Source organism: Aplysia californica, unplaced genomic scaffold (genome assembly GCF_000002075.1).
Source record: "Aplysia californica isolate F4 #8 unplaced genomic scaffold, AplCal3.0 scaffold00734, whole genome shotgun sequence".
Classification (NCBI taxonomy): Eukaryota; Metazoa; Mollusca; class Gastropoda; order Aplysiida; family Aplysiidae; genus Aplysia; species Aplysia californica.
This window is the reverse complement of record NW_004798004.1, coordinates 155,922-168,353: the sequence shown is the minus strand read 5'-3', so window position 1 is coordinate 168,353 and position 12,432 is coordinate 155,922. Positions and strand designations below refer to the sequence as shown.

At 38.5% G+C, this 12,432-nt stretch overlaps 1 protein-coding gene across 3 annotated transcripts in view; it reads right to left on the bottom strand.

Moving 5' to 3' along the window:
• Window positions 1-11,234, bottom strand: part of LOC101852209 (serine/threonine-protein phosphatase 1 regulatory subunit 10) — a 31,667-nt gene extending 20,433 nt beyond the window's left edge. Inside the window, exons 1-2 of one of the 3 annotated variants that reach the window (XM_035972542.1) lie at window positions 11,090-11,234; window positions 9,986-10,615 (exon numbers count right to left, since the gene is read on the bottom strand). The gene's annotated coding sequence lies outside the window, so the exon portion shown is untranslated. Of the gene's footprint in view, window positions 1-9,985 lie in introns of all 3 variants that reach the window. The other 2 variants (XM_035972541.1, XM_005108926.3) reach the window with 2 other exon arrangements.
• Window positions 11,235-12,432: the final 1,198 nt, after the last annotated feature.

Genomic DNA, 12,432 nt, shown 5'->3' with positions numbered 1-12,432 from the left:
ATTCAATTTTTGAAGGCCAGAGACAAAAGACTGCTCTGCCTCCCCCTACCCCAAGTCTTACATGAAGTGGACGAAGGACAAGGGTCGATCTGACACAAGCATCATGTATCTTTTCCCATTTCAAGTCATAGTTTGACCTTTATATTCAGCGAAATGGAGCAAATGCTCCATTGGAAATTTTTAAAAAGCTTAGCTTAGAGCAGTAGGAGAACATGCGGAGAAGGATGGTGACCCCAGTTGTGAAGGGACCCCCCCCCCCCCCCCCCGAAAAAACTGGAAAGCAAAGTTACTCCAATTTGGAACCCACTGTGACCAGTTCATATTCATAGAGGAAAGATAGTCTTGCTAAAAGATGCTGCTTCTTATCTTAGTCCACCCATTCCCCATTTTTTCCCTCTGCTTTTCCAACAACAAAGCTCCAAATGCTTCTTAGTCTTTTATAGCCGACTAAACTTCTCTTTTAGTTAGAAGTTCTACTGAGCATTTTCAAATGCAGAGAGCCAGTTCTTTAGAATAAGATGATCACCAAATGCACAGCAGGCAATGGAACCACAAATGAGCCCCAAGAATACTTTATAGTCATTGACATGATCTCCACTGATCGAGTTCATGTAGGAGTCAACATCTATAATGTCCCGGTTTTTTAAAAACTTCTTTCAGGTCACTGGAAGAGCTCAAATTTTCGTTTTATAATTGTCGTACTGTGTGATTGCTTTAAAAAAAAAAAATCCCTGGCAGCCCTTGTCGAGTCCCAACAGTGTGCTTTCAATTTCAATAGAAACAAGCATCTCTGGATGCCATAAACAGAGAGAGAAAAATGCAATGGTAGTGGACTGTCTTGTGAATTGTGAAAGACCGGACAGAGCCATTAAAGTCCTGTTGATACCAGACACTTGAAGTTCTTTGAAATATCTGAAGAGGAAATCAGCACAAGGGAAGCAGTGCAACAATTGTTTCACAATGGTAAGAAAGGAGCCCTAATTCACCACATCGAGGTTAGGTGAAGCCATCATTCACAACATGATCAAAGGGACCCCATCATTCACAACATGATCAAAATCAAAGGGACCCCATCATTCACAAAATGATCAAACTGACCCTGCCATCATTCATGACATGACCAAATCAAACAAAGGGACCCCATCATTCATAACAAGATCAAACGGACCCCGCCATTATTCACAACATGATCAAAAGGACCCCATCATTCACAAAATGATTAAAGGGACCCCGCCATCATTCATAACATGATCAAAATCAAACAAAGGGACCCCATCATTCATAACAAGATCAAACAGACCCCGCCATCATTCACAAAATGATCAAAGGGACCCCATCATTCACAATATGATCAAAGGGACCCCATCATTGATAACATGATCAAACGAAACCTATCATTCACAACATGATCAAACAAAGGGACCCCACCATCATTCACATGATCAAACAAAGGGACCCCACCATCATTCACATGATCAAACAAAGGGATCCCACCATCATTCACATTATCAAACAAAGGGACCCCATAATTTATAACACGATCAAACGAACCCTATCATTCACAACATGATCAAACGGACCCCGCCATCATTTACAACATGATCAAACGGACCCCATCATTCACAACATGATCAAAAAGACCCCATTATTCATAAAAAGATCAAACAGACCCCGCCATAATTCACAACATAATCAAACGAACCCCATCATTCACAACATGATAAACAAACCCCATCATTCACAACATGATCAAACGAACCCCATCATTCACAACATGATCAAACGAACCCCATCATTCACAATGTAATCAAACGAACCCCATCATTCACAACGTAATCAAACGGACCCCATCATTCACAACGTAATCAAACGAACCCCATCATTCACAAGGTAATCAAACGAACCCCATCATTCACAACATGATCAAACGAACCCCATAATTCACAACGTAATCAAACGGACCCCCATCATTCACAACATAATCAAACGGACCCCATCATTCACAACATAATCAAACTGACCCCATCATTCACAACATGATCAAACGGACCCCATCATTCACATGATCAAACAAAGGGATCCCATCATTCACAACATAATCAAACGGACCCCATTATTCTCAACATGTTTAAAGGGACCCTGCCATCATTCATAACATGACCAAATCAAACAAGAAAGTTGCCATACCGTGTATCAATTTACACACTGAGCAGTAGCCTACTAACTTGTACTATTACTATTTCATATTTTTCCTAAATTTAGGCAAATGAAATTGGACAAATTGTACTGTTCTACAGGAATCCCCACAATTTCAGAGACAGATCTACACATGTATTCATGTATCCATTGTGAATCTTCACTGTAGTCACCAATTTTATTAATCCGTCATCGCAATGACCCAGACTTTGAGGTCATCACAAAATCAACTCACTTCCCAGATGACCAACTGCACGTTTGATGTCCCAATCACACAATTTAGGAGGCAGGCTGCCTTGACCCTGCTTGACAACACAAACCTAGTCATGTGGGACACAGCATCCAAAAATAGAGAAAGACAAGAGTTGCACACGACGATAAGTTAGACGTCCTCACAACATGACATTTCGCTTTCACTTTCAGCATGCAACAGCGAATAGCCTGACCATAACAGATAACGACACGTAATTTGGATCTCAATCAACCCCACCACTCACCATATATTTCATAAAAATTATAAATTGTATTCGTCATGCCTATTATCTACCTGACCTGCCAAATCAGCCTTGGCAGAAACATGACTTTCAGAATGAGGACTATTGGTGGTAGAATGGAACAAACTAAGTCTACTTAGAGGACCCCCCCAAAAAAAACCCAAAAACAAACAAACGGGAAGACTAATGGAGGACAAGAGAATAGAGAGTGACAGGCATGTTTTTCTTGCACACTGATCTGTCCCCGCGGTTTTATGCAAAAAAAAATCTGAAATTATGCAAACTGAGCCCAAAAATGTGAAATTATACGATTCTGTTAATTTTAACAAAGAATGACAAAGGAAAATTATAATATAATAGGAAATTATGCAAAAAATGATCAAATTTTGCTAAATTAAGCCGGGTGCATAAAACCACGAGGACAAACTGATGTGATAAAGAGAAAAGGGAAGTAAAGTGTGCAGACTGCTGCCAGGAGAAGAAAGATGACCAGATGAAACTGAAAGAAAGTGCAATATCCAGTGACGCCAAGAAACGCACGACGTGCTGCAACGTGTTCATGTGTAGGGCCTATGAGAACCACCTCCGCAGAGACAATGGGCCATCACCAACCGAATGTTGCGCAACAGATGCGTAGCATTCACTATCCTTTCTTCACTAGGCCCATATGCAGTGTTATTTTTTCTTTTTAGATGTAATGTTTTTGCGCCCCTATTGACACAATCTAGATCATTTATCATTCTGTTGGCGGGCCTCTTGGTGTCGTGGCAAATCTGAGCTAGGACGGATACACAACATCCCAGCAGAAGGACCAAGATATCAGTACTCTATAAAAATTTCTCCCCACTCTGGTCTCCTGCATGCCACAGCAAAGGGCCTAACCACTACACCACAGATGCTGGAGTTGGCCTGTTGATGTGTGTGATAAGCATAGGTCTGTCCCTGTGGTTTTATGCACCCCGCATAATTTAGCAAAATTTTATAATTTTTTTGCATAATTTCTGATTATTTTTATTCTTTGTTAAAATTAAGAGAATCGCATAATTTCAGAATTTTTCTTGCATAAAACGACGGGGACAGTAGGCAACCAGCACATAAGTGTTGCCTTTATCTGACCCGCAATTTATACACTTGTGTTCTCATGTGTCTTTCATCTGTTTCGCTACCTTGAAACACGCAAGACTTGATGATATAAATTTATGTTCGCGGTACCGTTTTGAATTAAACTTAGCTAGTTAGATGACGAAACCCTAAAAATTCTTTCACATTATAGGGGAATATTTGGGCTATTTGATAATATTCTTACACAGACAAAGAAGAAGAGAAAAAGGCTAATATTTGGGGGGGGGGGGGGGGGGGGGGTAAAGGCATTTTCAGACCAACCACGTTTGGTTTAAGCTATTGACACAATTTGAAAGACAATCTGGGGAAAAAAACGGCCCCGGGGAAAAAAAATTGGAAATTAAAAAGGCAGCCGGCCCCCCCCCCCCCCCCCCCCGTTTCTAATCAGGAGAAATTGTACAGTCAAGCGAGCTATCAAAGATGGCCAAATTTGATGTTGAAACAGGCCTCCAAGGAAAAAAACATCTTCTTTTATTCTAAATTAATTAAAAGTACGTCACTTTCTGCAGCAAAAAATGTTTTTGACAGTCCCAGTCTGTGAAGTACCCAAATCAAATGAGCTTGGTGCAGTGTATCTCTCGTCTTCTTGATAAGTGGGCAACCCAGAGAAAAATGTGCGGTCCATCAGGACTGGAAATAACAACAAAAATTTTTTGGGAATGAAAACTTGAGGGTGAAAAAAGTGCAATTTTTAAAAAAGGCAGTGCTTCTTAACCTTTTCCAACGTCTTCCACTTTGAAACTTTTACCACAATTTACATTTTAATTCAATTACCGTACATAACTACTGGTACAGTCAAACCTGTTCCAATGGCTACCTGTCTAAGACAATTTGCTACCTCAGAATTACAAAGTTCTATCTGACATTTTTGAGATACCGGTACTAACACCATGAGGTCAGAATGCAAATGTTCTATCAAAATCGTACGAATATAAGGAGTCGTAATCAAGACATTCAAAGAATTGCATTCGAAAGAGATTGACATACTGTTAAACTAAAAAATTTTGACATCAAATTTATAAAAACTAGGTAGGGCCAACTGAGTAACTGAGCAGATAGAATGTTGTAATTCTGAGGTAGTGAATTGCCTTTACAAATGACCACTTCCCATCCATTTACCCCTTGCATTTTTTATACATTATATAACAACACCGTCCAAGACCTTCACTTGTCTTAGCCAACCACTTTCCTCCTCGACAATGGGTGGCCATCTTGGACAATTGCAACTGCACCAGCATCTCACTTTCCCCTTTAAACTTGCTCACCCAAAAGTGGTTTCATCCAGTCTTAGGTGAGTTTATACGAAATTATACTCCATTTGTTAAGATGCACTGCTTGTGAAGGAAGACCAGGGGACATGGACCCACGCATCTGAATTCACACCCTCTCCCTCAAACCATGCATGTCTATGTTGAGTAATGTGTGGAGTGTAGTGTGTATGTGTGGGTATGTGTGTGTGGTGTGTATGTGTGTGTGTTGTAACATGTGTATGTGTGTGAAGGAGTGCCTGTGAGGAGGGTGCGTATGTGTGTTTGAGGGAGTGCGTGTGTGTGTGTGTGCGCATGTGGAGAGAGAGAGAGAGGGAGGACGGGGGGGAGAGAGAAAGGGATTACAGGACGGAATGCATGAGAATGCTGCAGACCATGTGTAAACATCAACACAATGACATAACTGATGGTACTGGAAATGTTCAGGCAGAAGACAAACACATTCACATAAACAATAATCACGGGTAGCATTGGGGGAAAAAAACAAACACAGACAGAGAAAGTAAAGCAGTCAGACCTATCTATCACACATTGCCTTCCAAACACCACCCATGACTACAAGAACAAGGGACAGCAGAAAGCAGTATAGACAATTAAAGTCAGCATTCAGCCTTCAACTTCGACCTTTCACCTGTTTGTCAGAAACTTGCAAACACACCAAAAACAAACTGACATAGACAGCTGACACAGACACTTAGTAACTTAGAGCTTCCAAGATACAAAAAAAAAGAAGAAAAATGGTGCTGCAGCATTAGTGGAAACAAATGAAAATTGCGTGAGCAGAAGAGAAGTGGGGGCCAACTGACTAGTAAAAACAAGAGGAAATAAAACAAAGACAGTTTGTTGAAAGAATATGACTATGACCGGCCCCACACCAGCTAGGCTAACTTGATCATGCAGAGACACATATTGGCAACATGTAGAAAACAACCAAGAAATCATTTTTTAAAAATTGAATCAATATATTCTTTAAAAAATCATTGGTTTGGTTTTATCCTTTAAAAACAAACAAACACTTGGGCCAGCAAAATGAGAATCTCACTATGGCAGCATTCACCAGTAGTAGTAGGCTACAGCCGATGGCTCTCAGGTCGTGAGGAGTATTTCACCACATGTGTGCAACCCTAGTAGACATGACAGACCTGCAGATGTCCAGTTTTCTGTTATACTGAGAAGCTCTCAAAATGAAGGACATAAAGCTAGCTGGAGAAGAATACTTGGAAATGAAATTGTTACCGGTAAAATATTATGTATCTGGAGCAATTAATTATTTTAGACACACCAGAAACATTAAAATTTAAGCTGAAAGTCAAAAATACTTCAAGTTCAAGATCTTGTCTGGTTCAGTTGAAATTGAAAACACCTGCAACAAAAGGTGAGTCTAATATTAACTTATTAAGAATAACTAAAGAGCTATACGCAAAGCAAAATAGGAAGATCTGTTTAATGAACAATAATACTGCAGCAATGGTAGGCCTATTTCTGCACATTTGTTGAGCATTGAGATCTAACACTATTAGTTAATAGAACACAAAAAAGATACTGAAAAAAGAAATTGTTACAGTTCAGGAGTCTGATTAAAAATACACCTATATTATATATATACCTAGTACCAATGATCTTTTGTTAGTTCAAATGTGATTTTTTAAAATTAATGAATAAAGATCTCTTCTCAAATATGAAAGACACACTCTCGTTGTACTGAATAAGGAACGACTCCAACCTGAAAAACAAACTCAAAACTATGTGGTCAGTGACAGTGATAGATACATGTAGTGATAGACACAAAATTGTGAGAGTGAGAGGCCAGACCAATTCAACAAAAACAATGCTCCCGCTAATCAATGCCTACAGCAAGCATGTCAGAACCCACCAGAGGAAACAAAATTTTGAAGTTCAACTTTCTCGGGAAAATGTTTTAAAACTTTGAACACGAGACTTCCATTTCGATAGATGATCAAGATCAGATTTTAATGAGGGTTTAAACAAAAAAGATGGAAATTGTGCGCGTAAGCCACACCCAAGGGAAACAACTTAATAAATGTTCCAGCTTTACAGTAAATTTCAGGGTTGTTTCCCTTGTCCACATTTACGTACCTTTTCATTTTCACTGATTTTCAGTCGTTGAGCAGAACGGACTGTAAAGACAGATCCAGATCTAGTAGTAGAGATCATTAAGAATAGGCAGAAATGTTATGCCTGTTCGACACTTTACGGCAAATGAAAAAAATTGAAACTAGGAAAGAAAAAGAATTGAGCTGTGTTGTTTTTACCTTTGTTTTTTAGGATACTGAACAGTAGTAGGGGGTCACCAAAAAGTAAAAGTACTGTTGATTCAGTCTGTCTTGGTACAAGTACAAGCTTAGTCTTCACCATAAAATTTATATCTGTTGCCCATTGAAGGATCGGTTCGGTTTCAGGCCACTTCAGTTAACTACATGATATTGATATTAATAAACCAAATCCCCAAACTTATCACTATCACCCGACGCATGGCCTTGAAATCAAATGCATCTACTTGAATTTGATATTATATTGGTGGTCATCAATGGTTTTGTCCCTCTCATGTGGAGGGCAATTCAGCTAGCCCCAACCCGAACCGAACATGATGACAATGGGTACCGTCTATTATCTTTTCAAGACAACAAAAGCATTAAAAAATATTTTAATTTAAAAAAATAGGCCTACTTTACTACTACTACCGGTAGGCCTACTTGATTTTAAATCATAGCTCTGAATTGTTCAATATACCGTACATGACAGAAGTCTTATTACAATTAAAACAATTAAATTTTTTTTGGCACAATTAATACAATTATGAACACTGAAGAATAGAAGAGAATACGATTTGGTATTTTTTTACTTTCCCTCCCGTCTCACACTCAGCTACCAGTTGTCAATTTTCTACTAAATATTGATGCGCTGAACACGAATATCAACTTCATTTCCGTCGCAAATTAATGGTTTTTGAAATATTTGATTGTTTTTAACCGAGATAGACATGCTTTGGACCAATCGGGGGGTTCCAGGGGGGCCTGCCCCACTGGGGTAAAAGAAAATCTGGGGGGTTACAGGGGGGCATGCCCCCCTGTTTTTACACCCATAATTTGATATTTTACTGTTAGATTTGAAATTGTCTTGAAAATAATTGATTTGCGACAGTTTTAGTGGCTTTATGTGTGATCTGCAGCAAACAGTACAGCGGTTTGACCCCTGAAACAGTGCATCTGTGTGCGGGAGTGAAAGTAAAAATTTACCTACGATTTTAATTCAGTCTGGTTGATTCACTACAATTCATGTATTATTTTTGCTGACGCTTTTATATCAATAAAAATAATAAATGTTTAATATGCGGGAATAACAAGCAAAGAATGTGTCAATGAGCTAGGTCACTGTGACCTGTCAGTCCTACAGAAAAGGACAGCGAGATTATAAGAGTCATTGTACTGATTTTCACTGCATGAGCACCACTCCTTTTAATAAAGGCAGAAAATGATCTCAGAAGAAGGAAGCAATTCATTTTTTACATCAGGTTAAAATGTGTATGCATAATATATGAAAGCCCTGAGAATTCTAGAATTTAACTCTTTGGAAATACTTAGTGTAGCAACAGAGAATTTATCATAAACTATATTGGTCCATCCCCGTCAACTTTAACTTAACCCTATCTGTACGTCCTGGGGTTGTATTCTTCACATTTTAGAATACTTGTGCAAAGATCTCTGAAATATTCAGTATTTAAAACAATTTTTTTTTGATAGACTGCTCTATGCAAAGCGTACGGATCGGATTAACGTGTAAATTTCCTCTTTGGAAAGTGGTGGCACAGAGTTCCCCACATCGTATGGATACGATAGTAAAACATGACATATACGGATAGGGTTAAAAGACAATCAACTATTTGTTTGGAACAGTCTCCCATTCCAATAGAATAAAATGTCATGTTGCAGTTTTACCATTTTGTTTCGTTAAGTTGACAGAGACATGACATTCTCTGGTCTGTTCTGCTAGTGAAAACTGAAAAAAAGGAGACTTACCCAAAACAAGTATTCACGTGAAAAGACTGGCTTTCAGTCATATTTTATGTTCCTGTATGAGATTTTAAAATGTTACAAAAATCATATATTATAAGAGTAAATTAACACCAGCTTCACTGTTTGCGTCTGTTGAAATGCAGCCAGCAAATATTTAGAATTGACATCTTTTCTGAAAAAAAACAAAATAACATACACCTAGTTTCATTGTCCATTCTGAAAAAGAATTTTATACAATATAATACAGATAGGTCGAACACAGAAGATTCAAGATCACGCATCCATCGAACTGTGGCTGCAGTTCCGTTTTTTTCTTTCTTCTTTTTTATCTTTGAAAGATATCCCTCCAACTACAGATCCCTCGAACAGCCAAGGTCGGTCTTGACGAATTCGAGCTATCTTTGTTATACTGTATAGTGAATTAATTAAAAATACTGAAATGGCTTCAGGCTCAGGACATGCCTTGATAGATCTGTGAAAGAAAGCACATGCAATTTATCAATAATCAAGAATTAAAGAAAACGAGGCGAGTTTCACAACAGGCTCCATGTTCCACAAATTGAAAGAAAAGAGCAAGAGAGGAAAGAGGATAGAATGGTCAAGCTCAAATACTAAAATTTTTCCTTCATAGCTGTACTGTACCTATGGTCAACAATGCAGACAGCGACTTTATTTCTACCAGTCGACTTTTTAGGATCGAAAGGAATTTTAAAAATTTTATATAAAAAGAAAAGAAGTCAAAAACTCTGCAGACTTTTTGGTCAGTTGTCCTACGTGCATAAGCCACAAAGCCCATGGGCAGCACTGATAGATTTATAGACTTGAACCCAAAGTTCAAATAATTTGACTGTCCCTCTCTAAACACACCCACCAAGGCAGAAGTTCAGCTGATGAGCTGTCAACTGCATTTCTCACTGTTGTCTTGCTTTCACTTTCTCTGACAATTCCATGTCATGTCATGTTGAAACCAAGTTCAGTTAATTTAAACAAAAGAACAACAAAAAATTCAGCTCATTTGAGTGAAGATAATGAAATATTTCAATCGTTACATCTAAATTTCTACAGGCTTTGAATTAAATGTGACCATGTCCAGGCAGGAGATCACATGGTGCAAAAAAAAGTTGACCACCTACAGGTAACAACGTTCTAAATTTAGAACCATGCCTGCTGTATCCGGTCAGAGGTCAAAGGCAACCGCCGGTAAATATGACATCATTTGACCTACATATTTGCACAGCATATAAAATACAAACTAACAGAGTCGTATCACGAGCCCGATAAAAGTGGGCAAATAATAAAAATTTAGAAGCAGCACTTTTCATTTTGATTCCTACCTTTACAATGCAAAAACTGGTCAATGGAAATGTCTGGGATGCGTGCAAATATGTAGGTCATCACTCGCAACTCGCACTCTCACAATAATGACATCGACTGCTTTCGAAGATCGATTTCTTGCCAAGACGAGTTTACTGCCGGCTGGCTAGTAAAAACACCAAAAAATCTGTGGAAAGTACATATTAGGGCAGTCCCCATATTAGGTTAAAGAAATGAGAAAGAAGACAACTACGTAGACAGTAGTTGACGTTCTGTTCTGGATCTGACACTCCTCTCCTCTCGCCTGATCTCTCTCTCTGCGCCCTCTTCGGATTGTAGGGTTGACGACGCCATTGCTGTTGTCAGTCTTGCTTATTCCGAGTCATTTTCGCCGAACAGTTCTATTTACATGAGTTATCTACATAGCACATTAGTTCATTTATCAATGTGACAGTAAAGAACAAGGCATGAACATGAAAAGTCACAAATACCCCAACCACTTTAAGTCAACTGTTGTAACAGGCATGTGGCCATCTGCTCTGGTAGAATTACTGTTGTTCCAACCCACCACACTTACAACCTAGACTAGGCCTATTGTTGTTCTGCCCTGTTTTGATTGATTTCAACCCACTACAATCCCTTTATTAAACTGATTGTGTACCTTAGTAATCTAAACAACTTTCAGCAATATCCTTGGCTATCAAAAACTATGTAAACGTATTTTTAAGCCCCTTAGGAATGATCCGGACGGGTCTCTAGTCTACCGTTCTACAGGAGGAAAAATGAAGTGCAGGATAAGGGCTACGGGGCTGCACTCCAAAGTTTTCAGCACGGGGTCCCAAGGTCATGACGTATGGTTCTATTTCCGTTCCGAAAGAACGCGCCTACTTTTCCAGAATAAACGTCAAAAGATTTTTAGAATTTTTGTTCAATTGTCCCACAAGACCAGGTCGTACGTTTATGAAAAATATGCAGATCAAAGACAACATTAATTCAATATTATCAGTTACATTTCCCAACAATTGTTTCCTGGACAAAAGGAAAACAATGTTTGCCCGCTGCGTTACGCTAAATGACTAAATGCGGAAATCGAAAGGAAATGTAGATCTAGAATCTAGATCAGAGAGTTTACACTGATCTAGATCTAGATCAAGTCTACTTTTTGCAAAGTTTTTGTGTCTTTTAGTGATATTTTTAAGTTCAATTGTTGAGACAGAAATTGAAGATCCATCATCAAGACAATCCGACAAAAAGCTGTGACAATACATAGGCCAAGGAGATTAAAAGTAGAGTTTTAATACATGTACTCACTTCTAAGCTCCAATTGATGTAGGCCCACAGAATTCTACACTTGGTGTAGAATTCTGTGTGTAGGCCTAATCGGAGACCCTGCCGTGCGCCCTTCCAGTCACGCAAGCGTGTAGGCCTAGCGTAACGACCTAACTTTGCGCGAATTTAGCAAACACGTATACGTAACACGTCAAATTATTCTGGGAATTTTAGAGTTAGATCTATATAATGTAGATTTGTTTGTTACCAAGTTTCAAGTTAAATTACTAGATGTATAGTGCCTACAGAGGGCCCTTATTTGCGTTGTGGAAAACACGCAGAACAGCGTTTGAGTTATTTAGAACACGTGCATGTACTTTTGCGGTTGCAGATTGCAATCTAGGTCTCTTTTATATAATATAACAATTTATTTTTTCTTCTTTTCATCCATATATAGATATTAAAAGTCATCATCAGATCGTGATATATGTACATAGACAATTATTATTATATTTATCAAACAAGCACACTATTATATAGAGCCATATATTAGATTCTATGTCATTCCAGGGCTGATTTAACAATTGGGACGGTAGCAGTAGCAGGGTGCAGGTATAATTAATTTAGTTCATGTATCCTAAGCTTTACCTCGTTTAATTTTATGATTAAAATACATTCTTAGAAGTGATCAAATTTCCGACTCGGTGTGTTGTAATAATTGGGAAGTTGCTTTTG